The 27,984-nt window shown below is 41.3% G+C and overlaps 1 long non-coding RNA gene across 3 annotated transcripts in view; it reads right to left on the bottom strand.

The window, feature by feature from the left end:
* LOC111752165 (uncharacterized) overlaps nt 1-27,984 on the bottom strand; it is a 79,163-nt gene that overhangs the window by 48,499 nt on the left and 2,680 nt on the right. For all 3 annotated transcript variants that reach the window (XR_010319570.1, XR_010319571.1, XR_002787170.2), the window contains exons 2-3: nt 14,026-14,142; nt 12,462-12,696 (exon numbers count right to left, since the gene is read on the bottom strand). This is a non-coding gene — a long non-coding RNA (uncharacterized LOC111752165). The remainder of the gene's footprint in view (nt 1-12,461; nt 12,697-14,025; nt 14,143-27,984) is intronic.

The raw sequence follows: 27,984 nt of genomic DNA, 5'->3' as shown, positions 1-27,984 counted from the left end.
GACAAAACAAAGAAGAAGAATGAAACAAATTAACATACAATCAATAAACAAAGGTAATAATACCTAATGTCTCAGAGACAGCAGACAATATAAAAACATAAAAAAAAAAAAAGCAGGACAAGATGGGTCCAGCAAGTGACCAAAATAAAGAATCAGATGACCTGCTGGTAGAAAAAAAGGCAGTGGAACTACCTGACGTGGAATTCAAAAGGCTAATATTTAGGGGTCTTCAAGATATTAGGAAAGAGAGCAAGGAAAACACAGACAAAATCAACAAAAAGATAGCCAAAATCAAGGAAAACACAGACTAAGCAATAGAAGAATTCAGGAAAATAATACATAAAAAAAATCATAATAAATAATAAATAATTAGAGATCACATAAAAACAGCAACTAGAAATCCAAAAGATAAATGATAAAATTTTATAATAGACAATGTAATAGATTTTAGGAGCAAATTTGCAATAACGGAAGACAGAATCAGCAAGATTGATGAGAAATCCATGGGTGCCAATATGTCTGAGGAAAAATCAGAGAAAAGAATGAAGAAATAAAGAAAACCTAAGAATTATGTGGGACACAATCAAAAGAAAAAAATTTGCAAATGATCAGAGTTCCAGAATAGGGGGAGCAAACGGAAAACTCACAGAAGATTGTTTAAGATTCGCTGGTAGAAAACTTCCCAAATATCATGAAAGATGAAAAGCTGACGATCCAAGAAGCTCAATGAACCCCAAACAGGATAGATACCAAAAGAAAATCACTAAGACATATCATAATTACACTTGCCAAAAACAAAGACAAAGAAACAATCCTGAAAGCAGTTTGAGAAAAACAAAAACTTACTTACAAAGGGGAAACAATAAGACTAAACTCTGACTACTCTGCAGAAACTATGCAGACAAGGCGGCAATGGAATGACATATATAAAACCTATTAAAAAAAAAAAAAAAAAAACTGCCATCCAAGAGTAACATATCCTGCAAAACTCCCTCTTAAATACAATGATGAAATTAGGACAATTCCAGATAAACAGAAATTAAGAGAACTTGTAAAAACCAAACCAAACTTACAAGAAATATTAAATGTAGTCCTTCGGTTAGAGAACAAACATCAGACAACAACCAGAGTCTAGGACACAGGACAGCACCAGCCAGCTAACAACTTAGGTAAAGAACTCTCAATAATAACACAAAGCTGAAAGACTTAAAATAGGGAAATAGAGATGTCAAGCTGTAAATGATGACAACATAAAAAGAATAAAAGGGGGTGTAAATGGTGCAGGTATTGAACTTTCAAATGAAAAAGAAGGCAAGGTGATATCAAGTAATAAAAGATTCTTTGAAACTTAGGGTAAATTTCAAGGTAACCACAAGAAAGTTAACAAACCTACTCATCAGAATAAAAAAGAAGAAAAATATAAAGACTTAGTAAACACAAAATCTGTAATAACAAAACAAAGGAAAACCTACAAAGAAACTCATTACAGGAAAGTAAGAGGAACAAAGAAAACGTCAGCACCACAAAAAAAGCACAACATGGCAGTGATAAACTCATACCTGTTGATAATCACTCTGAATGTAAATGGCTTAAATGTACCTGTAAAGAGACAGAGAATAAAAAAGTACAACCCATCAATATGCACTCTACAAGAGACACACCTTAGACACAAAGACATAAATATATTAAAAATCAAAGGATGGAAAAAAAAATATATATAGTAAACAGTAACCACAAGAGGGCAGGAGTGGCAATCAATACTAATCTCAAATAAAATAGACTTTAAAGAAAAATCCACCATAAAAGATAAGGAAGGACAGTATGGAACGATTAAAGGCACAGTAGACCAAGAAGACATAACCTTAATAAATATTTATGCACCCAATGACAGGGCTTCAAAATACATAAAACAAACTCTAATGGCATTGAAAAGAGAAACAGACGTTCCACAATAACAGGAGGAGACTTTAACACATCACTCTTGTGAAAGGATAAAACATCTAGAAAGAAACTTAACAAAGATACAGAAGATCTAAAGGCCAAAATCAACAAAATTGAACTCATAGATATATACAGAACACTCCACTCAACAGCAGCAAATTTTACATTCTTTTCCAATGCACATGGAACATTCTCCAGAATATACCACAGTTTAGGCCACAAAGCAACCCTCAATAAAATCCAAAACACTGAAATAATGCAAAGCATTCTCTCTGATAACAACATAAAAGTAGAAGAAGAGCAAGGAAAAAAATTAAATATATGGAAACTGAATAACACCTTGCTTAAACACCACTGGGTAATAGAAGAAATCAAAAGATGCAATTAAAAAAATTCCTGGAATTAAATGAGAATGAAAACATACCAAAATCTTGGGGACAGCAAAGGCAGTGCTCAGGGGTCAGTTTATAGCAATAAATGCACTCATCAAAAAAGAAGAGGCCAAAATCAAAACTTTAGCCCTACCACTTAAACAAATAGAAAGAGAACAGAAAAAGAAGCCAACAGCCACATGAAAAGTGGAAACAATAAATATTAGAGGAGAAATAAATGAAATAGAGAACAGAGAAAACAACAGAAAGAATCAGCAAGACTGAAAGTTGATTCTTTGAAAAGATCAACAAAATCTACAAACCATTGGCCAAAGTGACAAAAGAAAAACAGGAGAGGAAGGAAATAAGAAAGGAGATGGGGGGCATTACAACAGATCCAACTGAAATAAAAAGGGTCATAACAGAATAATATGAAAAGTTACACTCCCAACAAATTTGAGTACCTAGACGAAACGGACGAATTTCTAGAAACACACTACCTAACTAATTTAACACAAGCTCAGATATAAAATCTGAACAGGCCTATAACAGGAGAAGAGATTGAAGAGGTAAAAAACAAACAAACAAACAAACAAACAAAAAAAACTCCCAACAAAAAAAAAGACCAGGCCAGACAGCCTCACTGGAGAATTCTACTAAACTTTCAGAGAAGGGCTCACACCAGTACTACTCAAACCATTTCAGAGCATAGAAAAAGAAGGGAAACTTAATTCATTCTATAAGGCCGGCATAACCCTGGTACCAAAGCCAGGGAAAGACACTAAAAAAAAAAAAAAAAAAATTAGAGACCGATATCTCTCATGAACATAGATGTAAAAACTGTCAACAAAATTCTAGCCAATAGAATCCAGCATCATATAAAATAATAATAATCATAATACACCACAACCAAGTGGGATTCATACCAGGTATGTGAGGATGGTTCAACATTAGAAAATTAGAAACATAATCCATTACATAAATACCCACTGCCGTTGAGTTGATTCTGACTCATAGCAACCTCATAGGACAGAGTAGAAATGCTCCACAGAGTTTCCAAGGAGGGCCTGGCGGATTCAAACTGCCAACCTCATGGTTAGCAGCTGTAGCACTTAACCACTACACAACCAGGGTTTCCCACCACATAAATAGAACAAAAGAAAACAATCATATGATCATCTCTATTGGCACAAAAAGGCATTTGAAAAGTCCAACACTCATTCCTGGGAAAAAAAAAAAAAAAAAAAAACCTCAATAAAATAGGAAAAGAAGGGAAATTCCTCAACATAATAAAGGGCTTCTGTACCAAACCAGCAGCCAACATCATTCTTAATGGAAAGAGGCTGAAAGCATTCCTCCTAAGAATTGGAACAAGACAAGGATGTCCATTATCACCACTCCTATTTAACACTGTGCTGGAAGTCCTAGCTATAGAGCAATAAGGTGAGAAAAAAAATGAAAGGTATCCAAATTAGAAAGGAAGGAGTAAAACTATCGATATTCACAGATGATATGATCCTATATAGAGAGAACCCCAAAGATTCCACAAGAAAACTCTGTAACTAATAGAAAGATTCAGCCGAAAATAGTAGATCAACACACAAAAATCAATTGGATTCTTGTACACCAGCGAGAACTTCAAAAAGGACATCAAGGAAACAATACCATTTATATTGTTATTGCTGCTGTTAGGTGCCATCAACTTGGTTCCAACACTTAGCAACCCTATGCCCAGTCCTGTGCCATCCTCACAATCATTGTTATGCTTGACCCCATTGTTGCAGCCACTATGTCAGTCCATCTCATTGAGGGTCTTCCTCGTCTTCACTGACTGTCTACTTTACCAAGCATGATGTCCTTCTCCAGGGACTGGTCCCTCCTGATAACACGTCCAAAGTATGTGAGATGAATTCTCACCAACCTTGCTTATAAGGAACATTCTGGCTATACTTCCTCCAAGACAGATTTGTTCATTCTACTGACAGTCTATGGCATATTCAATATTCTTCGCCAACACCATAATTTAAAGGCATCAATTCTTCTTCGGTTTTCCTTACTCATTGTCCAGCTTCCACACGCATAGGAGGCAATTGAAAACACCGTGGCTTGGGTCAGGTGCACCTTAGTCCTTAAAGTGACATGTTTGTTTCATAACATGGAGGAACCTGGGAGGCATTATGCTGAGTGAAATTAGTCAGAGGCAAAAGGACAAATATTGTATAAGACCACTATTATAAGATCTTGAGAAATAGTATAAACTGAGAAGAACACATACTTTTGTGGTTACGAGGAGGGGAGGGAGGGAGGGTGGGAGAGGGTTATTTACTGATTAATTAGTAGATAAGAACTACTTTAGGTGAAGGGAAGGACAATACTCAATACATGGAAGGTCAGCTCAACTGGACTGGACCAAAAGCAAAGAAGTTTCCGGGATAAACTGAATGCTTCAAAGGTCAGTGGAGCAAGGGCAGGGGTTTGGGGACTATGGCTTAAGGGGACTTCTAAGTCAACTGGCAAAATAATTCTATTATGAAAACATTCTGCATCCCACTTTGAAATGTGGTGTCTCGGGTCTTAAATGCTAACAAGCGGCCATCTAAGATGCATCAATTGGTCTCAACCCATCTGGATCAAAGGAGAATGAAGAACACCAAGGTCACACGATAACTATAAGCCCAAGAGGGAGAAAGGGCCACATGAACCAGAGACTTACGTCATCCTGAGACCAGAAGAACTAGATGGTGCCCGGCCACAACCGATGACTGCCCTGACGGGGAGCACAACAGAGAACCCCCGAGGGAGCAGGAGATCAGTGGGATGCAGACCCCAAATTCTCATAAAAAGACCAGACTTATTGGTCTGACTGAGACTAGAGAATCCCCGGCGGTCATGGTCCCCAAACCTTCTGTTGGCTCAGGACAGGAACCATTCCCGAAGACAACTCATCAGACATGGAAGGGACTGGACAATGGGTTGGAGAGAGATGCTGATGAAGAGTGAGCTACTTGTATCAGGTGGACACTTGAGACTATGTTGGCATCTCCTGTCTGGAGGGGAGATAGGAGGGTAGAGAGGGTTAGAAACTGGCAAAATTGTCACGAAAGGAGAGACTGGAAGGGCTGACTCATTAGGGGGAGAATAAGTGGGAGTATGGAGTAAGGTGTATATAAGCTTATATGTGACAGACTGACTTGATCTGTAAACGTTCACTTAAAGCTCAATAAAAATTATTAAAAAAAAAAGATTGATATATTGGTTGAAAGACACCATTAATAAAAAAGAAGCAACAGGGCTATTTGCAACACATATAATTAAAATATAATTAAAACAGGATTAGCTGATAAAAAAGAATCAATAAGAAAAGAAATGCAAAGCATATAACAGAAATGGGCAAAAGACATGGACAGGTATTTTCTAGAAAAGAAATATAAACATCAATCAATCATATGCAAAGATGCTGTACTTCATTAAAATTTGTTAAATTCAAAATAAAAAAAAAGGTGACATGTTTGTTTTTTAACAGTTTAAAGAGGTCTTTTGCAGCAGATTTGCCCAATGAATGTGTCCTTTGATTTTTTGACTGTAGCTTCCACGGGCACTGATTGTGGCTCCAACTAAAATGAAATCCATGACAGTTTCAACCTTTTCTCCATTTATCATGATATTGTTTATGTTGAGGTGTAATCCATACTGAAGGCTGTGGTCTTTGATCTTCATCAGTAAGTGCTTCAAGCCCTCACTTTCAGCAAGCAAGGTTGTGTCATCTGCAAAAAGCAGGTTGTTAATGAGTCTTCCACTAATCATGATGCCACATTCTTCTTCATATAGTCCATCTTCTTGGATTATTTGCTCAGCATACAGATTGAATAAGTATGGTGAAAGGATATAACCCTGATGTACACCTTTCTAGATTTGACACCACTCAGTATCTTCTTATTCTGTTCAAACGACTGCCCGTTGGTCTACGTACAGGTTCCTCATGAGCACAATTAAGTGTTCTGGAATTCCCATTCTTTGCAACGTTATCCATAATTCATTATGATCCACACAGTCGCATGCCTTTGTATAGTCAATAAAACACAGATAAACATCTTTCCGGCATTTCCTGCTTTCAGCCCAGATTCATCTCACATCAGCAATGATATTCCTTGTTCCATATCCGCTTCTGAATCTGGCTTGAATTTCTGCAGTTCCCTGTCAATGTATTGCTGCAACTGCTTTGAATGATCTTCAGCAAAATTTTACTTGTGGGTGATGCTAATGATGTTTTTCAATAATTTCCAAATTCTGTTGGATCAACTTTCTTTGAAATGAGCACAAATATGGATCTCTTCAAATAGGTTGGCCTGGTAGCTCTCTTCCAAATTTCTGGCCATAGACAAGTGAGTACCTCTAGTGCTGCATCCATTTGTTGAAATCTCTCAATTGGTATTTTGTCAATTTCTGGAGCCTTGTTTTTCACCAATGCCTTCAGTGAAGCTTGGACTTCTTCCTTCAGTACTGTCGGTTCTTGATCATATACTACCTCCTAAAATGGTCGAATGTCAACCAGTTCTTTTGATACAGTGACTCTGAATTTCTTCCATCTTCTTTTGATGTGATTCAATATTTTGCCCATAGAATCCTTCAATATTGCAACTCGAGGTTTGAATTTTTTCAATTTATTGCAGTTTGAGAAATGCCAAGTGTGTTCTTCCATTTTGGTTTTCTAACTCCAGGTCTTTGCACATTTCGTTATATTAGTTTGTCATTCTGAACTGCCCTTTGAAATCTTCTCTTTAGCCCTTTTACTTCACCATTTCTTCCTTTCACTTTAGCTACTCTACATTCAAGAGCAACTTTCAGAGTCTCTTCTGACATCCATTTTGGTCTTCCTTTCTTTCTTGTCTTTTAAATGACCTTTTGCTTTCTTCATGCATGATGTCCTTGATATCATCCCACAACTTGTCTGATCTTCAGCCGTTAATGTTCAACACATCAAATCTATTCTTGAGATGGTCTCTAAATTCAGGTGGAATCTATTCAAGGTCATACTTTGGCTCTTCCGGACTGGTTTTAATTTTCTTCACCTTCAACTTGAACTTGTATATGAGCAACTGATGGTCTGTTTTGCAGTTGGCCTTTGTTGGCCTCGTTCTGATCGATGACATTGAGCTTCTCCATCATCTCTTTCTTCAGATGTAGTCAATGTGATCATTTTGTGTTCCATCTACCAAGGTCCCTGTGTATAGTCACTGTTACATTGTTGAAAAAAGGTATTTGCAATGAATTAGTTCTTGGTCTTGTAAAATTCTATCATGTGATCTCAGGAGTCATTTCTACCACCAAGGCCATATTTTCTAACTACTGATCCTTCTTCTTTGTTTCCAGCTTTTGCATTCCAATCACTAGTAATTATCAACATATCTTGATTGCACATTTGATCAATCTCAGGCTTCAGAAGTTGGTAAAAATCTTCAATTTCTTCTTCTTTGGCATTTGAATAATAGTGCTATTAACTGGTCTTCCTTGTAGGTGTATGGATATCATACTATCACTGACAGAGTTGTACTTCAGGATAGATCTTGAAATGTTCTTTTTGACAATGAATACAAACAACACCATTCTTCTTCAATTTTTCATTCCTGGCATAGTAGACCATATGATTGTCTGATTCAAAATGGCCAGTACCAGTCCATTTCAGCTCATTAATGCCTCTGGAATCAATCTTTATGTATTCCATTTCATTTTTGACAAGCTCCAATTTTCCTAGATTCATACTTCATGCATTCCATGTTCTGATTATGAATGGATGTTTGTAGCTGTTTCTTCTCATTTTGAGTCATGCCATATCAGCAAATGAACATCCTGAAAGGCTTACTCCATCCAGATCATTGAGGTCAGAGTCCCGGTGGCACAGTGGTTAAGAGCTTGGCTGCTAAGCAAAAGGTTAGCAGCTTGAATCTACCAGCCATTCCTTGAAAACCCTATGGGGCAGCTCTACTCTGTCCTATAGGGTCGCTATGAGTCAGAACCAACTCAATGGCACATAATAACAACAGCTTACATTTTGAGGAAACAGCTCTTCCTAGTCATATTTTGAGTGCCTTCCAACTTGAAGCTCTCATCTTCTGGCACTATAACACACAATGTTTCATTACCATGCATAAGGTTTTCACTTACCAGTTTTTTCCAAAGTAGACCACCAGGTCCTTCTTTCTAGCCTGTCTTAGCCTGGCAGCTCTGCTGAAACCTGTCCACCAGTGGTGACTGTTCTGGTATTTGAAACACTGGGGGCATAATTCCCAGCATCACAGCAACATACAAGCCACCTCTGTAGGAAAAACTGACAGACTAGTGGTGGTCACTTTATAGATATGATACAAAATAATTAAAATTCCATAAATTTAAAAGTTTATCAAGAATCAGGTCATTTCTAAACTGTAGACTGAATGGTTTAAAAAGTGGGTTTATGCTACTGGCACATGAAGGAGCCACTCTGGCCATGAAACAGAAACACCCATCGTGTTTTGGAAGCATTGCTCCTGAATTGTGTAAATCTTCAGGGATACGTGACTCCTATACAACCTCCCTGTGCACTCAATCTCGAAAACAAGAGTTCAGTGTCACATGGTAACATTGCTAGGGCAGTGGTTCTGTCCATACACTCACTACCAATGCCCAGTACTTAAAGGAGGCCTTGGAAGCTTTGGGTTGGTGTGAGCTGGAGACATGGGAGTCATCTTTGTGTTCCATCTCCGGGATCTATCCATGCAGCCTTATAAGTCTCTCTCACTTTGCCATCTCCTTTCCCTTTCCACCACACTACTCTGGTCCAAGGCTCATCGCTGTTCCCCCACAATTGTATTGCCCATTACCTGGACAACCACTCTTCCACCTTCTCTCTGCACCCCACTTGCCCTGGCTTCACTTAATCTATCCTGGCTGCTCTCTCCCACAAACTGCAGCACCTTGGCATATGCTCTTCCTTTTTCCTGGAGCCTTCCTTTCCCTCTCTACCTGCTCATCTCCTGTTCATCCTTCAGATCTTGGATCAGCATCACTGGGTCAGGCATACCTTCTCTGAACTCCCCGACTAGGTCCCAGTGCTCCAGTTTTAAGTTTTCACAGTTGCAAGGCCCTCCACTTTGCAGGATTTCTCACAGTAGTCATTCTACATCCTCCAGTGGAATTCTTTCCCTTATGCCTGTGCCCCTAGCAGACTGTGAGTTCTAGGGGGAGACTGGGTTTGGCTCACCACTGTATCTCCAGTTCCTAGCACAATAGCTGGCTTAGGATAAACACAGGATAGATGATTAATCTTAATTGAAGGAAGGAGGAAGAGAGGGAGAAAGGGCGTTATGGGTAAGAGGATGCACTTGACTGATCTCCAAGTACAGGCAGCATGAGTGACCAAGGGCACCAGTTGTGTGCTGAGATCCAGCCTCACATTCGTGCTGAAGCCACGCCCCCTGCAGGCTGCTCCAGCCAATCACTGAGCACAGCAGGACCGCTAAGACATTTCTCTTCCTGGCAGACATGGAAATCTTTTGATGGACACTTTGGCTCAAGGACTACCTAACAGCCTTGCTGGGCCTTCTTTAGCCAATATAACAGTCTAGAACACTTCTACCCAACTTGCCTTACCCCTGTTCTTCACTTGGGTTAGACTTGCATAACCATATGCTGGCTCTCTCAGACTTCCCAGCTCTGCCCCCATTTTCTCTCACATAGGGATTTCCCCTAACACAATCCTTGCAATTTTAGACCCATTTTGGCATCTGCTTCTCAGAGGATCCAAACTCACACAGAGGGAACAAATGAGTGAAGGAGTGAGCAAGTGTCCCCATCACTGCTGGGACCTCAGTTCCACCCCTACTGCCAGCAATGCCTTCTAGATTGCTGATTTAAGTTGCTCCTGAGTTCTTATATTGCTGTTCATGTTTTCATTACTTCAGCGTTTGGCCTCCATGCTTAGCTCCCTGAAGGGAGAAGGAATGGCCAATGTACTTTATGTAGTTTTTTCCTATCTTTTCCCAAGACAGATACACAGGGACAGATTAACCAATAAATGTGGTGATGAAAAATAGGTAAAATTGTGCACTACAGATTAGTAAGTAAGCATAAGTTCCTTGCTTGCTGAGTAATCCATCCCTGTACAGCACCCACAGCACCTTGCTCAATGAGGAAGGGAAGTCCTAGGCACCTAACAGCATAAAAAGCACGACAAGCAATGCGTTCCGAACTGTGGTTTGTGACCCATTAAAAAAAACAGTTGCTGTCAAGTTGACTCCTACTCATGGCGACCCCACAGGTGTCAGAGTAGAACTGTGCTTCATAAAATTTTCCAAGGCACCTTTAGGTGGCTTCGAACAGCCCACCTTTTGGTTAGCAGCTAAGCGCGTTAACCATTTGTACCACCCAGGGTTTCCTGTGACCCATTAGTGGGTCAGTTGCATGGGTCTCAGCCACCATTATAAATAAATAAATAAATAAATAAATAAATGAAACCAAGCAGAATAAAGCACAACGGAATGCAAATATTAGGATACCTCATGCATAGTAGAGGTAAGTTTTGTGTCCTGAATATTTTGTTCTCGGTTTTCATTTTTTATAGGTAGGTGTGCGTTTGTACCAGGTTGTGGTGTGAAATGTATTTCTTACTGTAAACTGTCAAAAATGTTTGCAAAACTCTGAAACTCTGATCTAGTGGGATCATGTAGTACAGCATTTCTCCAGGATTAATTTATCAACCAAGGTCCTCCTTAAAAAAGGGATTTCCTTGTCGAATTGGCAGAGCAAACTTGAGCAGGGACTGACTCTCACAGAGGGAAAATCTCCTCACTAGACCTCAACCTGCTTGGAGATACACGAGGAATTAAAGATATTAAAAGCTCTTTCTGCATCATCAAATCTATTGAAAGCAGAATTTATCAAACATATTTGAGCACTGAATGCTCTCCCCCTCCCTGTCTTATTTTTAACTACCACAGCACACCTATGACTCTCTCCCCAGACAAGACTGTGGGGAGACACTGCCCAGGTTCACACCCCCAGCTCAGTGGGCTCCTCACTGCACTGCCTGTGGTGTGACTATGGGGCTAGGTGGCTGGACACCTCCTTGGTGTTTGATGCCCTATCAGTATGATGATCTTGTGTCCCCCTTCTTGACACACTCAGACCTACCACTGCGGGATATGGGCCCTGAATGACTTTCCAGTTTTGCCCCAGTAGGCCTACAGGATGCATTTCCACTCTCTCTCTCCTGGCCCTTCCCTGCCAAGTGCATGCATTTCACCGTGGTAACTCCTGAGCCATGACAAGAGAGATGTTAAGCGGCCCACACAGGGACTGAACTTGTGACCTGGGCCTCCCGCTTCATGCTTGATGAAATGGAATTAAGTGCTCAGAACTCTCGGCAATAAAAGAAAGTAAGCCCTTACAGTCTAATTGAGCCCTTAATTGCCAAGGTCATTCTGACTTAGAGGACAATCTGGGAGTCAGAAGTTCTCAGTTCTAGACTGTTTTCTGGCTGTGGGACCTGGACAAGCCCCTGGGCCTTATGGGTAAAATCAGGATTTTGGTCTAAGTGATTGTATTGACCCAGAACATTAGAGCCAAAAGGGGCCTCAGAAGATTTTAGTTCATGCCTTTGTTTGAACAGATGAAGACACAGGCCCAGAGAGGCCAAATGACTAGTGCTAGTCCACACAGCTCTTAAGTAGCCCAGCACAGATGGAAACTCAGACATGTGTCTCCTATGCCAGGGTGTTTCCAGCTGTCTAGGCTGCCTTTCTAAGGTTCCTTTTGCAGCAGTATTATCTGGTACATAAAGTAACCAGAGCAGAGGGGTAGCCAGCATAGGCAGCTCATCGTAGAGCCTTAAATGGACTCTAAAAAAGATAGAAAACAATTAGAAATCTTAATTGTTTATCAGCACCATTTGCATACTATGATATTCCTAAGTGCTTAAAAAAATCTCTAGCTCAGTATAAGTACATGAAACATTTCCCCTATTTCCTCTTTACAAACTTTTCCCATAATGCTCAATAAATGGCATTTGCATTATCGTCTGTCCAGCCTCTTAATTAAATCAAGACTCTCAGAGCAATGGATAGAAATTCAACTAAACCAGTTTGAGCAAAAAGAGGAATTCATGGCTCACGTAACTGGAAGTCCATTCACAGCTAGATCCAGAGACTTTAGCAAGATTGTTGAGATTGTAGTTCATTTTGTCTGTCTTGCTGTCACATACTATCTCAGTTCTGCACATCTCTGTGTCGGTAAGGCCTCATTTTGTCACTCTAGAGGTGTGCTTTCTTCACATGGTGGGGAAGATGTTTGTCAGTAGCCCCCTCTTTCCAGGTGTACCATCAAAAATTATAAGGCCTCCTTTTCTTGAGCTCTAAAAAAAAAAAAAAAAAAAAAAAACCTAGGGAAGAACTCTGATTGGCCCTGCTGAGGTCACATGACCACCATGAACTAATCACTGTGTCCAGGTCATTGGGTACCTATGAATGAGTGAGCCTCAGACATGTGCCTACACCTATGGCCATGATATCCATCTCCCGGAATCAACAGTCCCACCAGAATCTCATGATTAATTTTAGGGAGAAGCAAAGCAACCAAGATACAGAGCCAAATATGAACGGTTAGTTAATTAAGAAAGCTGAGGTTGAGTTCCAGAGACAAGTGATCTGGGTAAATTCTAATAACGAAGCCACTGTCTGGGGCAAATATTTACTTGTCCACACCTTATTTGCAGGCATTTATTTGTGAAAATATGGCAACACCATGAATCTATCTGATCTAACGTCCAGCCTCAAACCCTCCCCAAATCTGTATTCAGCTGGAGGTGACCAAGTTACCCAATTCTGGCCAAAAAGAGACTCAGGATCTCGGGAGGCATATACTTCCTTGATAAAGGTGCTGCCTCTTCCCTTTTCCTTCTTCTTTCAGATAGAAGATGGCTATGATACCTGGAGTTGCAGTAGCCATCTTGCAACCGGAAGGGAAAGACCAAAAGCATCATGAGCTGCAAGCTAGGCCAGCAACAGTTTCCTTCAGACTTTTTGTTATGCAAGAAAAACAACCCTCATATTTGTTTGAACTACTGAAGTCAGGTTGTCTGGTACTTAAGCCAAAATATTCCTAACTGATACAATTAATGAATTAGATTCATTTGTAGCCCAGAAATAAAATCTGGTACAGGTCTCTGTTTCTCTCAGATTTAATTATCTTACTCTTACAGAGAGTTTTCAGTCATCTATTCTTTCAGACTTTGAGGAAGATGAAAAAGACACAGTTCTTTTATCCAGAGGAAGCTTACAATTAAATAGAGCTTTTTTTTGTTTTTTTAAATTTAGGCCAATGTTGAACAAGGAATTCCTCCTCAGTTTAATTCCCCAATGCTACAATTAAACCCATTTGCTCTTTATTTCATCCTTAGTAGAGCTCAAGAATGGCTAGTTACTATGTTTTTTAATAAATATGGAAGATGATTTAATTAAGATACTTTTCCATCTCAGGGTGCATATGTATATATGTTTTCGTTTGTTTTTTTCTGCTTAATTAACAAGGATTTCTTTGACATTTCCTCATAGATCTTATTTTTCAAACCTCTAATTGTTATGTGAGATTTGATCAAACAAAATCTAAAATTAGAGTTTTTAGAAACTTGTATGGTCACTAAGGCTCTCTGGTCTAGCTAGAGAATAAAATTGTTATGACTTACTTGACTTCCTGTTCTCAAATCCCTCCAGCCCGAAGGCTGCAGCCACACAGCATCTCCTGGGTAATCAAGTCTTCACATGCATGACTCTTGCTCCAAATTCTGGAATCGAGATTGTCCCTGGGTGGAGGAATCAGATGCAATGTCAGCTCAGGGACATCTGGCTCCAAAGAGCCAATGCACTTGCTATGATCAATTTAACCTTGCTGCCCTGTTCACCAGTGACTGAAATTCCCACAAGGTCTTTAACTCCCTCTGTGAGTTAGGCCCTATCTGCCTTCTGGTAAATGTTCCCTGGTTTTCCTCATGGCATCACCCCTCCTTTACTCTCAATCCTTGTGGTTCTAGTGGAAATGATTCCACCTTCAGCTCCAAGAGGAGTCCCTGGGTGGTGTAAATGATTACAAGACTGGGCTGCTACCCAAAAGGTTGGAGGTTCGAGTCTACCTAGAGATGCTTTGGAAGAAAGCCCTGGTGATCTATTTCTGGAAAATCAGCCATTGAAAACCCTGTACAGCACAATTCTATTCTGACACACACAGAGTCACCATGAGTGGGAGTAGATGGCAACTGGGCTGGTCAGCTCCCAAGGTGGGCATGTGACTCAGGCCTAGCCAATTAGAGTATCACATCACCTTGACCACAGTGATTGGTTCAGAGATGGGCATGTGACCAGACCAACCAAAGCCAATGACACTCAGTGATGGGACTTTTGAAAGAACGATTGAGAAAGAAAAGCCCTTTTCTCACGGGTGGTGCTGAGAGGATAGGGTATAAGCCTGACACTATTGGCTGCCATGTTGCCACCAAACAAGGGATAAGCCTCCTGTCTTGGTCATCTAGTGCTACTGTAACAGAAATACCACAAGTGAACGGCTTTAACAAAGAGAAGTTTATTTTCTCAAAGTCCAGTAGGGTAGAACTCCGAATTCAGGGTGCCAGCTCCAGAGGAAGGCTTTCTCTCTCTGTTGGCTCTGGAGGAAGGTCCTTGTCATTAGTCTTCCCTTGGCCTGGGAGCATCTCAGTGCAGGAATCTCAAGTCCAAAGGACGCACTCTGCTTCTGGCGCTGCTTTCTTAGTGGTATGAGGTCCTCTTGTCTCTCTGCTCATGTCTGTCTTTATATCTCAAATGAGATCTAATCTTGTAGATCTCATCAATATAACTGCCACTAATCCATCTCATTACATCATAGTCATAGGATTTACAACACATAGGGAAATCACATCAGATGACAAAATGGTAGATAATCATACAATACTGGGAACCATGACCTAACCAAACTGACAGATATTTTGTGGGGACACAATTCAATCCATGACATTCCATCCTTTGGCCCCCCAAAATTCATGTCCTTGCCACATGTAAAATATATTCACCCCATCATATCATAGCATAAATCTTATATCAACTCCAAGTCCAAAATCCAAAAATTTCTCTTCATCTGTGACATCTAGAATATAAGTTATCTGCTTCCAAAGTACAATGGTACAACACCCAACAAAGTAGGTACTGGAGGGAAAGAAGGCATAACAGGCACCAAGGAAGTCAGGAGAACACATTACATTAGCCCTTGGGGCTTTGCAAATAATCCTCTGTTCTCTGAGAGAATTTACACAACGGCCCTGCCCTCCAGACTCTAGGTATTGGCCACAGTTTCTGGATTCTGAGTGGAGGGCCCTCAGCTCTGGGCTTCAGCTCCGCCTTCCAGGCCCACTGGGAAGGCAACTCTGCTCCCTCAGTTTAAGGCACACCAGTCTCCTAGTCCATCTGAGTGGCGACTCCACCCTTAGAAACACCAGAGGCCATAGTTCCACCCTTTGAAATCCTAGAGGTAACGCCATACCTTTTGAGACTGAGGCAGCTCAGCTTCCTGTGTCCCTTGTTTCTTCAGCTTTGCTTCCTGGTTCCTTGGCCTCTCGGCCCTCAGGCCTCACACCTGTCTCTGTCTTGCTGGGTCAAGTGTTCTAAAGCTCTGTAGCTCCACTGATAAGTGCCTGGAGGCACGCTGCTCTGCCAGTAAGCTTCGGCTGGAAGGCACTCAGCTCTCTCTCGCTCCATAGGTCAGAAAGCTTATTTAGCTCATCAGTAAGTGCCCGGAGGCACTTTTGTTTGTGTTTTAGTGTCTTGAAACCTTAAGTGGCTTCCGACCTATTTGGATTAGACACCTTGGATTTGCCATGCATGTACCTCCTGCTCAATCCCTTAACATTTCCCACCATAAGGACTGACCTCTTGCACCTGCCTGGAGACGTGTTATGGTCCTTACCTACTAGTAAGGTCAGTGTACTTGCTTGCCTACTAGTTCCTCTAGAAATTAGCCCCTGAATATGCTCTCACATCCCTATTGTAGCAGAGGCTCTTGGGGCTCCGCCCAGATCCCTAGTGATCCTTTCACTGGTCACTGCCAAAGATTCAAACTGGTAATCCGCAGCTCAGAAATTCCCTTGGGTGATTGGAATTGCCTCTTGAAGAGGTACCTGGAAGTAACAACTCTTCACCTGATGCTGCCCTGAACTAACGGCTGACTGATGTTGGTGTAGTAAAGCCCAAGTCGCTTAGGAACAATCCCCACGAGATCAGGCTGAGGCTACAATTCACTTGAAACCACATCCTTGCTTAATTCCTCCCCCTTCCTGATTCTTTAATAAATGACTTGCATAAGAATCCCTACTTCAAGCTCTGCTTCTAGGGAACCCAACCAACCTGTGGCAAATAGTAATTTCCAGAGATGGCTGCCACAATACCTCCCATTTCAATTTGAAAGTTCTAAATTTTGGGGTGCTTGATGGTGAGGACTGCTAGCCCAGATTTGGGATCAATAACTTACTGCTTTTGTTAACGTGTAATCTTCGTACAGACCTAATCATGCAGCCACAAAAATGTTTTTTTCCCTGTAGCTAAGTTCCAGAATGTCAAAAGTACATCATTCACAGTCTTTTTTAACAAATGTTGCTTGCAAAGCCAGATGTTCATCTGTAAAAAAATGAAACAGGGCCCATACCTCACACCATACACAAAAACTAGCTCAAAATGGATCAAAGTCCTAAATATAAAACCTAAAATGATAAAGATCATGGTAGAAAAAATAGGGACAACACTAGGGGCCCTAATACGTGGCGTAAATTCAATAGGAACCATAACTAACAATGCACAAACACCAGAAGATAAACTAGATAACTGGGAGCTCCTAAAAATTAAACACTTTTACGCATCAAAAAACTTTACCAAAAGGGTAAAAAGAAAACCTACAGACTGGGAAAAAAATTTTGGCTATGATATATCCGACAAGGGTTTTAACTCCAAAATCTGTAGAATACTTCACCACCTCAACAAAAAGACAAATTACCAGTTAAAAATCTGAGCAAAGGATATGAACAGACACTTCACCAAAGAAGGCATTCAAGCAGCTAACAGACACATGAGGAAATGCTCACAATCATTAGCCATTAGAGAAATACAAATCAAAACTACAATGAGATACCATTGCACCCCATCATTACTGGCATGAATCAAAAAGACAGAAAATATCAAATGTTGGAGAGGTTGCAGGGAGCTTGGCATTCTTACACACTGCTGGTGGGCATGTGGAATGGTACAACCACTCTAGAAAACAACATAGCACCTCCTTAAAAAGCTAGAAATAGAAATACCACACAATCCAGCAATCGCATTCCTAAGAATATATCCTAGAGAAATAAGAGGCATCACATGAATAGTGATATGAATACCCATCTTCATTGCAGCATTATTCACGATAGCAAAAAGATGGAAACAACCTAAGTGCCCATCAACAGATGAAATGGATAAACAAATTATGGTATATACACTACACTATACTAAAGAATAATGAGGAATTCATGAAACATCTCACAGCATGGATGAATCTAGAGGGCATTATGCTGAGTGAATAATTCAATCACAAAAGGACAAATATTGTATGACACTACTGTTATAAAAACTCAAGAAAAGGTTTAAACAGAAAAAAACAATTCTTGATGGTTTACACACAGAAAAAAATAATCTTTGAGGGGTGGGGAGGGAAAATAACTAACTAGATAGCAGACACATGTTAACTGTGGTAAAAGGAAAGACAACACACAATACAAGGGAAGTCAGCACAACTTGACCAAGGCATAGCCATAGAAGCTTCCTACATACATCGGAACACCTTGAGGGACCGAGTTACTGGGGCTGAGGGCTGAAGACCATGGTTCCGGAGGACATCTAGTTCAATTGGCATAACATAGTTCATAAAGAAAATGTTCTACATCCTACTTTGATGAGTAGCATCTGGGGTCTTAAAAGCTTATGAGTGACCACCTAAAATACATCTATTGGTCCCAGCATGTTTGGAACACAGGAGAATGAAGAAAACCAAAGACACAAGGAAAATATCAGTCCAAAGGACTAGGGGACCACATGAACCACAGCTCCCACCAGCCTGAGCCCAGATGGTGCCCGCTACCACCACCGATGGCTCTGACAGGGATCACAATAGAGAGTTCTGGACAGAGCAGAAGAAAAATGTAGAAAAATAGTCAAATTCACAAAAAAGACCAGACTTACTGGTCTGTCATAGACTGGAGGAACCTCCAAGACTATGGCCCCTGAACACCCTGGTAACTCAGAACTGAAACCACTCCTGAAGTCTACCCTTTAGCCAAAGATTAAATGGGCCTATAAAACAAATAATAACACACATGAGGAACATGCTTCTTAGTTCAATCAAGTATAGGAGACCAAATGGGCAACACCTGCCCAAAAGCAACGACAGAAGGCAGGAAGGTACAGAAAGCCTGGAAGAATGGACACAGGTGAATCCAGGGTATAAGGGGAAAGGGGCAGAGCACCAACACATTGTGGGGATTGCAACTAATGTCACAAAACTATTTGTGTACAAATTTTTGAATGAGAAACTAATATGTGCAGTAAACTTTTACCCAAAACACAACTAAAAAAAAAAAAAAAAGTACATCATGTGAAGCCAGGAGAAGGAAGTATATCAAAAACTTTTATGTAAAATGTTCTCAAAAGAACTTTCCCCTAAACAGTTTAATCTTTATGCTCTGTTCCCATATAATCCATCATGTATTCATCTTGTGACCACCTCGTGACCCCCCTGCAAGCATACATATCGCCAAGTAGTAATTAAGCAGCAAAGCACACATATACTCTGTAAACCAATCACAGCAAAAAGCCCGCTTTGAGATATCCTGCCTTCCACCAGCTTACCTCCCCAAGCACCAATCAGAATATTGTTAGCTTGTTCCCAAGGAGCCTGAAAACAAACAGCTCATCTGAAGCTTATTTCTAAGGAGCCTTGAAATAAACAGCTTAAGTGTAAGTCACCAATTCAGAATGCCCACATACTCATAACCCAGCCCCTTTTGAGCCCCCACTTCTAATGATCCTACCTTACGCTGATTTATGTTTGTAACTTCCAATCAAAATAATATACCTTAAGCTATTTGTTCTCACCCCATAAATATCCCTCTGCAGCTTCACCATTTTGGAGCTCTGGCTTTCACTTCGTGGGAGTCAGTGTTTATCCAGCTCAAGCTGCCCCTACTTTCAATAAACCTCTTCGCTTTTACTTCAATACAGTACATGTTCATTTCTCTTTGACACCACATGCTTTTCTTCCCATTGAGAGGAGGGTCTATGTCCCCTCCTCTGGTATCTGGGTGGATTTGTGACTGTTTTGACCAACAATGTATGATAAAATTGATACTATGTGACTTTGAGGCTAGGTCGTAAAAATTGATGGAGCTTCTGTCTTGCTTATGGGAATACTTGCTCTGGAAACGTCGGCCACTATGTGAGTACCCTGATTAGCCTTTGCAGATGGATCATGTGGAGAGGGCCTGAGACTACATAAAGAGAGACTGTTACCTGACCAGAACCCAGCTGCTCCAGCCTTCCAGTCTCAGCTTCAGCCACCATGTGACTGTAACCACATAACAGCCCCTGAACCAGAACCACCCTGTTGAGCCCTTCCTGAATTCCTGATGCACAGAGATGATGAGAGGTTAAAAAAAAAGAAAATGTTGCTTTAAGTCAATAAATCTTGAGAAGATTTGTTGTTCAGTGGTAGAATTTGAAATACGTTCTAAGACATAACCCTTAGCCTTTATCCAGATGTATATTTCAGCCTGATCTTCCTGGGTCTTGCGTGGCCGTCCAAACAAGCCAAGTTCTGTTAACATCTGTTGATAGTTCTGCTGGCAAATACACTGGGGAAAGCTGTGGCTTTCCAGGTTTTCCACCATCTGGTAATGGTAAACACCAGCATTTGTGGGTTATCATCGTCATTCTACCAATACCCAGGAATGTATTGGTGTATCAGGAATAGATGGCACGGTAGTCGCCATGTGGTCAGGCAGATGTATCATGAACAGATGACACTGTCTTTGCTATGTGGTCAGGGTAGATGAGTCAGGCGCTGGATTTTCCATCCCTAATACATTTTACTTGTAATATGAATATTCTTTCTGGGAAATTCCCAGATGTCAGAGTTTGAAAACCCTGACGCAGCTGCCAATTGTGCCTTAGTTTTGTTTACCTTAAAACGTTAATGCAGGTTTCTTCTAAGTGTCATAGCGAGAGCCAAAAGTAGGAACACAAATGGAGGTAAGCTAGTGGTTCTCAAAAGGTAAGAGGAACCCATTTTGTCACCGTCCCCTTGTGGCCAAAGGGCTCTCTCTCTGAGTGATCCGAGGATTGATCAGTCTAATACGCAAAGTGCGTGTATGTGTGTGTGTGTGTGTGTGTGTCTTAAAGGGTTTCAGTGTCTTTTCTTGAATATTTTAACCAAGATTTTTAAAACACAAAAATGAGCATCGAAAAAATATAGCCCTGCTTTTAAAATAGTATGATCACAAAATGGTTGCCTACCCAGACAAAACACCATCTAATATCTTTGGCTTAGTTTTGTTTTGCAGTGGGAAAAAGTGAGAATGGTGGCTGGGGGAGATAAGGAGACTATTTGTGGGGATTTTTACTTCAGGTTATTAACCTTGAGAAAACTTTATGCTGCTGGAATTTCAAGATTGACATTCATTGTTCATTTTCTGATATGTTTTTACAGAAACAAGGTCTTAGCAGAGGGGAAGGTGGAAGGAATCAATCTGGTGAAAGGGTGGGTCTTGCTTGAACAAACTGTTTCCGATCCTTTTCTTACACTCTTTTGCTCTTGACTGTTCTGGTTAGCTATGGCTATATGACATTGTTGTTTGGCACTGTCGAGTCATTTCTGACTCGTAGAGACCCCATGTACAACAGAATGAAACACTGCCCAGTCCTAAGCCATCCTTTCAATCATTGCTATGTTTGAGCTCATTGTTGCAGCCACTGTGTCAATCCATCTTGTCAAGGGTCTTCCTCTTTTTCGCTGACCCTCTACTTGACCAAGCATGATGTCCTTCTCCAGGGACTGATCCCTCCTGATAATATATCCAAAGTATGTGAGACGTACTCTCGCCATCCTTACTTCTAAGGAGCGTTCTGGCCGTACTTCTTCCAAGACAGGTTTGTTACATTGCTACGTAGCAAATAACCCCAAAACATAGTGGCTTAAAGCAACAACAATCATTTTGCTATTTCTTATGATTTCTATGGGTCAAGATTTTGGGAAGGCTAGGCTGGGTAGTTCTGGCTTGAGTCCCTCATGCAGTTTAAGTAATCAAGGGGCTGGCGCAGCTGGGAACTGGCTGGGCATCTCTGTCTCTTCATGTAGTCTCAGGTCCTCTCCTTGGGGGTCTCTCTGCGTGGGCTAGTTTGGATTTCCTCCAAGTATAGAAGGAAACCCTGGTGGTGTAGTGGTTAAGAGCTGCAGCTGCTAACCAAAAGGTCGGCAGTTCAAATCCAGTAGGTGCTCCTTGGAAACTCTGTGGGGCAGTTCTACTTTGTCCTATAGTATCACTATGAGTTGGAATCTACTCGATGGCAATGGGTTTGGTTTTTTTTAAAAGAATGGAAGCCTCAGGGCAGTTGGACTCCTTCCCCGGTAGCTGAATGTTTCATGAGCAATTTTGGCTCTCTAGATGGAAGCTGCATTATCTTCTAGCCACAGACGTCACGCAGCTTTACTTATACCATATTCTGTTGGTTACAAGTGAGTCATAAAGCTGCCCAGATTAAGGAGAAGGGAGTAAGTCTCCATTTCTTGATGGGGGTGTGGCAAAGTTTTGGAAGAGTATGTTGGACAGGAGATATTGTTGCAGGCTATCTTAGGAAAATACAGCCTCACACTGCCCAGGTCTGGTTCCTCAACTTTCTCGTTGATTCTGTGAGCTACCCCAAAGCTTTTCTGCAATTTCCTTTACACCTTAAGGTAACCAGAGCCCATCTCTCTTGTGTACAACCAAGAACCCTGACTGGCACATTCTCAACTATTTAAAATGAAGTTTACTTATAGACTGTTAGTTAGAGCCTCTAGATGGGGTTAGAGAAAAGACAGAGGGAGCGTGGCTCTTGGAATCTGAGTTTCCCTCCTTATAATCGATATTATTACTCAGAGGAAAGGCAAGATGAGAACAGGGACTAGCCTCGCTTTGTCTTTACAACCAAGGTCCTGCCATATGTGACTGAACTACCATTTCAAAAAGTGATAACACTTGTAATATATTGATAATTCCTTAATCATAGCGTTAGCAAAGATGTTTGACACTAATGCCTGATGAAGAAGGCAGATGTTCAAGCTTGGCCTATCGCCATCCAGCTGTTTCTCAACCCCTGGGTGCTCAAACCAGGATTTTAGGCCCATCAAAAAGCCTCTAAGGCTCTTCTCCTGGCTGCCAGGGCTGTCAGCCTGACCTTCCATACTTGGGGCTGGAAACTCCAGGGATGAGAGGCAAGGCCTCTGTGGTGACTGACAGGAGAGCTCCATTCCAATGCGCCCATTTCAGTTGAGTAGATAGACGACTGACAGTGGGAAGGAGGGAAAGTGGGCCTGCATCCGCCGACAGTTAAATTCTCTGCATGAGTTTCAGAAAGGATGGGAGAACAGAAAGAGTCAGGGGGTGGAAAGAGGGGGCTTCGCAAGAAACATATTATTAACCCAATATATAAGCATTAGCACTTGGTCTATGAATGTTATTCATTTGTACATTCATTCATTCACCATTATTATTTTATAAGCCAGGGCACTCCGGGAAAGGAAGAAATGATCAGATGAGAACCTTCATGTGATGGGGAAATAAGGGAGGAATAAATGGCTATCATGTCAGGTAATGCACTTAAATCTCTGTTAACAAAAGCTCTTGGAAGGAAGACCATTTACACAAAGTCATACTCGGGGAAAAAAAAGCATATATCTTGAGAAGCTGCACCCCCACCTTAGAGCTTGAACCATGTGCTAAGAGTTAAGGGGGAAATAACTCTGGGTGGAGGTTCCACGTTCACAGCATGGGGAGGGGTGGGAGTAGGCCCTTATGTTTGTCTGCTAATCTTCAATGTCAACTATTCACTGTCTAATCTAATCTCCCTCCTCATAGTAGCATAGTAGGTACTCAGGTATTCTAGGAATAAAACTTACTTTGCGTTTGTATTAATTCAACCCATTTCAGAGGGTGGCAGAAGTGCAGAAACTTATTCCGAGTCCATTTCAGGATTGCTTCTAGCTCCCCCGGAGCTCTGGTGGGCTCATATAGTACCAAGGCGTGAGGGGGGTTGAGCGCACCTGATCTATCGTCAACATCCAGGATGGCATCCGTAGGGACACCTTTGCACGGCCTGGTTGCCTATTGTTTCATACAGTTCTCTACTGGCTTATCCCTCAAGTCTGTCACAAGGCTCTTGTTAGTCCAGATATCTCAGCTAACTCTCCTTTCCTCCCTTGCAGAAAATGAGATTATTTCACTGCTTTTGTGCCTTCACTAGCTCCAGGAATCTTTGTAGGGCTGTTTACATCCGTGTACCAATCTATGCTTCCCTCAGGTGCTCAAGAGTCATTTTATTTCTTCCATACAGTGTCAGGATCCAGAGAACCCGCAAGCTTCCATAGGATCATCTTCCCAGACATACCATGCTGGAGAACTCCCTGGGCTCTACTCGGGAAACGGGCCATGAGTTCCTTCTGTACTTAGGTTCCCCCATACCTATCTCAGGTTACTATTATCTCCCCACATACACACATACACCAACTGTTTTTATTTCAGATATCCAGTTCTAAAATTTCCATTTTGTTCCTTTTTATAGTTTCTATTTCTCTGCTGAGATTTCCTATCTGTTCCTTCATTTCAAATGTATTTTCCTTTATACTCTTGACTGTATTTATCATAGCTGCTTTAACATCCTAATCTTATTTCAACACCTGAGTCATCTTGAGGTTATCTCCATTAATTAATTTTTCTCCTCAATACGGGTTACATTTTCTTGTTTGTTTTTATGTCTAGGAATTTTGAATTGTATTGTGGACTTTGTGAGTGGTATGCCACGACTCTGGGTTCTGTTATGTTACTCTCAAGAATATTAATTTTTTTATTTTTAAATTTTAACATTTAAAATCTGTCTCTCTCCTGTATTCTGATAAACACCTATGTTGAATGTCTGGTTATGCTTTTGTACAAAGGAGATTGAGTGTATGTGATATTTCAATCAATATTTGCAATTATTCAAGCCTTCTTATTTCATTCATTCATTCAAGCATGTTTTACTCATTCTACAAACATTTAGAGTGTCTATTATTTGTCAGGCCCTGTACTAGGTGCTAAGTACGGAGTGACAAGTTTTGCTTATTAAAGAAATTTCAGGTATCAGCAAACATTAAGGAGGGAGGCATAAGGCTGCCTGGAATTAAATTCTAACTACTCTTTAGAGCAGATTTGAAGCTATACTGATTTTGTTATTTTAAGGGGGTTTAGAATAGTGAATAAAGCACAAAATTTACAATCAGAAAGGTCAAGTTTAACGCCCTGTTCACTATTTATTAACTGTATTACCTTGGGAAAATCTTTCAATTTCTCTACGTCATAGTTTCATTTTCATTTTGCAGATAACTGCTATGGGGCTGGACTGAAAGCTTTCTGAGAAACAGTGCCTGTTTGTTCCCTCCCATATCTCCAGTTCCTAGCACAATGCTGGCACATAGCAGGTGCTCAGTAAAGACTTATTAAATGAGTGAATAAACGAGAGCTCTTACTGCTTTCTTGGTCATGGACTTCTCTACCCGAACACTTTATAATTACTAAGATTCAATGTTAATGTGGGAAATTCTGCTCTAATTGAATCCTTTGGCCTTTTATCTCCCAGATATGCTCATGAGACTTTCCAGAACATTCGATGAATTCTGGTAGGGTGTATCAATCAGAACAGGCTTGGTTATGGCGAAGATACAATTCCTAAGTCTCAGTGGTGTAAAACACGTCATTTCTTGTTATGTTATATAATCTTTATGGGTCAGAGGAGGGTTCGGCTTCTTATAATCGTTCTGGGACCTAGGTGGTGAGCAGCCACTTCATGGGATGTTGCCAGTGGTCTTGCTAGGAAGAAGAGAAAGCTCTGGAGGCTAGAAGCGATACACATCACTTCTGCTCACAATTTATTAGCCAGAGCTCATCATACGGTCTCTCCCAACCACAAAGAGTCAGGAAGAGCAATTCTGCCATGGGGCCAGGATGGGAGGAACAGAAATATTTGGGGGAGCAGCACTGATGACCACCATAATCCTACCTGTAGGGGAGATTCTGAGCCAGTCCTTCAGGCCCATCTAAGTACAGGCTGGACAGGGGCGAGGTAGGAATGTCTTTTTATACCCTTGGATCCTTCTACTGCCTCCCAGGACTCCAGGGCCCTGCCCTCCATCTCAAGGACTTACTGGCATCTGAGACTATTAAATGAGGGTTGAATTCATGGGACAGATAGACAGGTAGAAGTTACTCCTGGATGCTCCACTGGTTGTGCTCTGATTGCTGTTGATGAAAGGCCATAGTCAGAGGCCAGCAGGGAGGATGGGCAACATTTCTCCGTATGCAGTACTAAACGTCTATAGTGCTCTACGTGGACAAGTTCTGAGAGCTGAACAGTTGTCCTCTGGTCAGTCCCCGAGTCCTCCCAATCACTCCCTGTTGACATATCCCCTCTGTCTCTCCTCGTTCCTCTTCCCTGTCTAACAACTTTATCTATTTTGTAACATGTGTGTATGGAATGGTGAATGGGGGAAGGAAAGGAGATTGATGGGAAAAAAATGGTTCTACTTTATTTAATATTTTTTCAATTTTATACTTGCACCTTGACTTTTGAAACTCAAAATCTAACAATTTGACTTTTCTCTGGTCCTGTTATGATAACTTTTCATTGCGGTAAACTATGTCTGTTTTAGTCTCCTAAATTGATGTGGGGTGAGGGAATCTGTACAGCAGTGTAACAAGAAATACACTGGGGGGGCGGTGGTGGTGGAAGGGAAATCCTGCTAATGAATATATCAAAATATTATTACACCATTCATTTGCTACTAGTCTTTTCCACATTCTCCTTTTATTTTGGTATTTGTGGAATACACAGGCCATATACCCGTTGCCATCGAGTCAATTCTGACTCATAGCGACCCTACAGGACACAGTAGAACCACCCCATAGAGGTTTCCAAGGAGCGCCTGGTGGATTCAAACTGCTGACCTTTTGGTTAGCAGCTGTAGCTCTTAACAGGCGATATACATTCCACAAACATATATAAGGCAGTAATGTTTGTTCCTAAATGCATGTCAATGGGCATGTCACACAAATGGAATCACCAGTGAAGGAGTGTGGGTGTGGGTGGCTTTTTTAAAGCCAGGGGATTCCTCAGGCTTTGGGAGGGAAACAAGGCTGCAAATGGCAACATGCTTCACACACTATTTGTTCTCTAATGCCTCTTTGCTCCAGAGAGCAAATTCCATCTCAGCCACAGGGGGGCCCCTGCTCCCCTGAACTGCTGGTCTGTCTCAGACAGAATTCAGAGGTAAAATGAGGAGTGGATTTGGGGGTAGGACAATTATAAATGTATTATAATTTTGTACCGAGGTGAATGGGATATTTGGCAGCCATCCAAGGTTTCCTCCAATTGAAGATACCTGTGGGTGGCATTGGCAGAGTATTAGTTTGATTATTATGCTTTGGACAAAAGTCCCTGGCCTTGCTGATAACTGCATATATACAAAATATCCTAACAAGTCCCCTGCACTCACTCCAATTAACACTCCCACACCACTGAGGGTGTCACAGGGCATGTTGTGACACCAGTATGACTGCGCCCTGAGCCACTGAGAACAGAGGCTCCATTGTGTGGCCCGTGGTGTGCCCGTGATGGCTGTGCCCATCATGAACAAAAGGACCAGAACTCTGGGTACAGAACTCAGGCCTCTGCCACCGTGTCTCCTTCTAGGAACGAGTGTCGCTCTATGTGGCATCGGCTTCCTGCAGCCACTGAGTAAGGAGCAGCTGGGCCAACTGACATCTCACTGTGGCTGCAAACTCACTTAAAATATTAACCGTGATGATCAGGATAAATTAACTCTTGCAACTCCGGGGCTTACAGGAGTTTACTTATCTCTCCTACTGGGGCTGAAACATGGTCATTCAGGTGGCATGTATAAAATCTGGGTTTCATGGTCTCCAAAATAAACAATCAGAACAAAAGCGCTTCAAGTTCCAAAGCTTTTGTTGGGTTCATTTTCTGCCATAAGATAGTTATTGCTCTCTAGAATAATGGAGGATTCAGTGATTTTAAGCAAAGTTAGGAGCAAAGGGGAGGTGGGTAGCTAAGTGAGATGAAATCGAGGGAGGAGGGTGTACACAGAATAGAGGGTTAGCTGGGACCATCCCTCCCTCCAAGCCTCAGAGTGGCTGGGATGCAGCAAAATTGCCGTGGCTGCTGGTACTTGTGGCCTCAATCATCTTCAGAGTGGGGTGATGCTGCTGAGGCTGAGAGAGAATTGCTTCAGCAGGGGGGCTCCTTTAACCAAGCTTTTATAAGAGTTGTACAGT

This window comes from Loxodonta africana, chromosome 27, assembly GCF_030014295.1.
Source record: "Loxodonta africana isolate mLoxAfr1 chromosome 27, mLoxAfr1.hap2, whole genome shotgun sequence".
NCBI lineage: Eukaryota > Metazoa > Chordata > Mammalia > Proboscidea > Elephantidae > Loxodonta > Loxodonta africana.
Note: the sequence above shows the minus strand (reverse complement) of the source record. Positions and strands in the feature narration are given on the sequence as shown.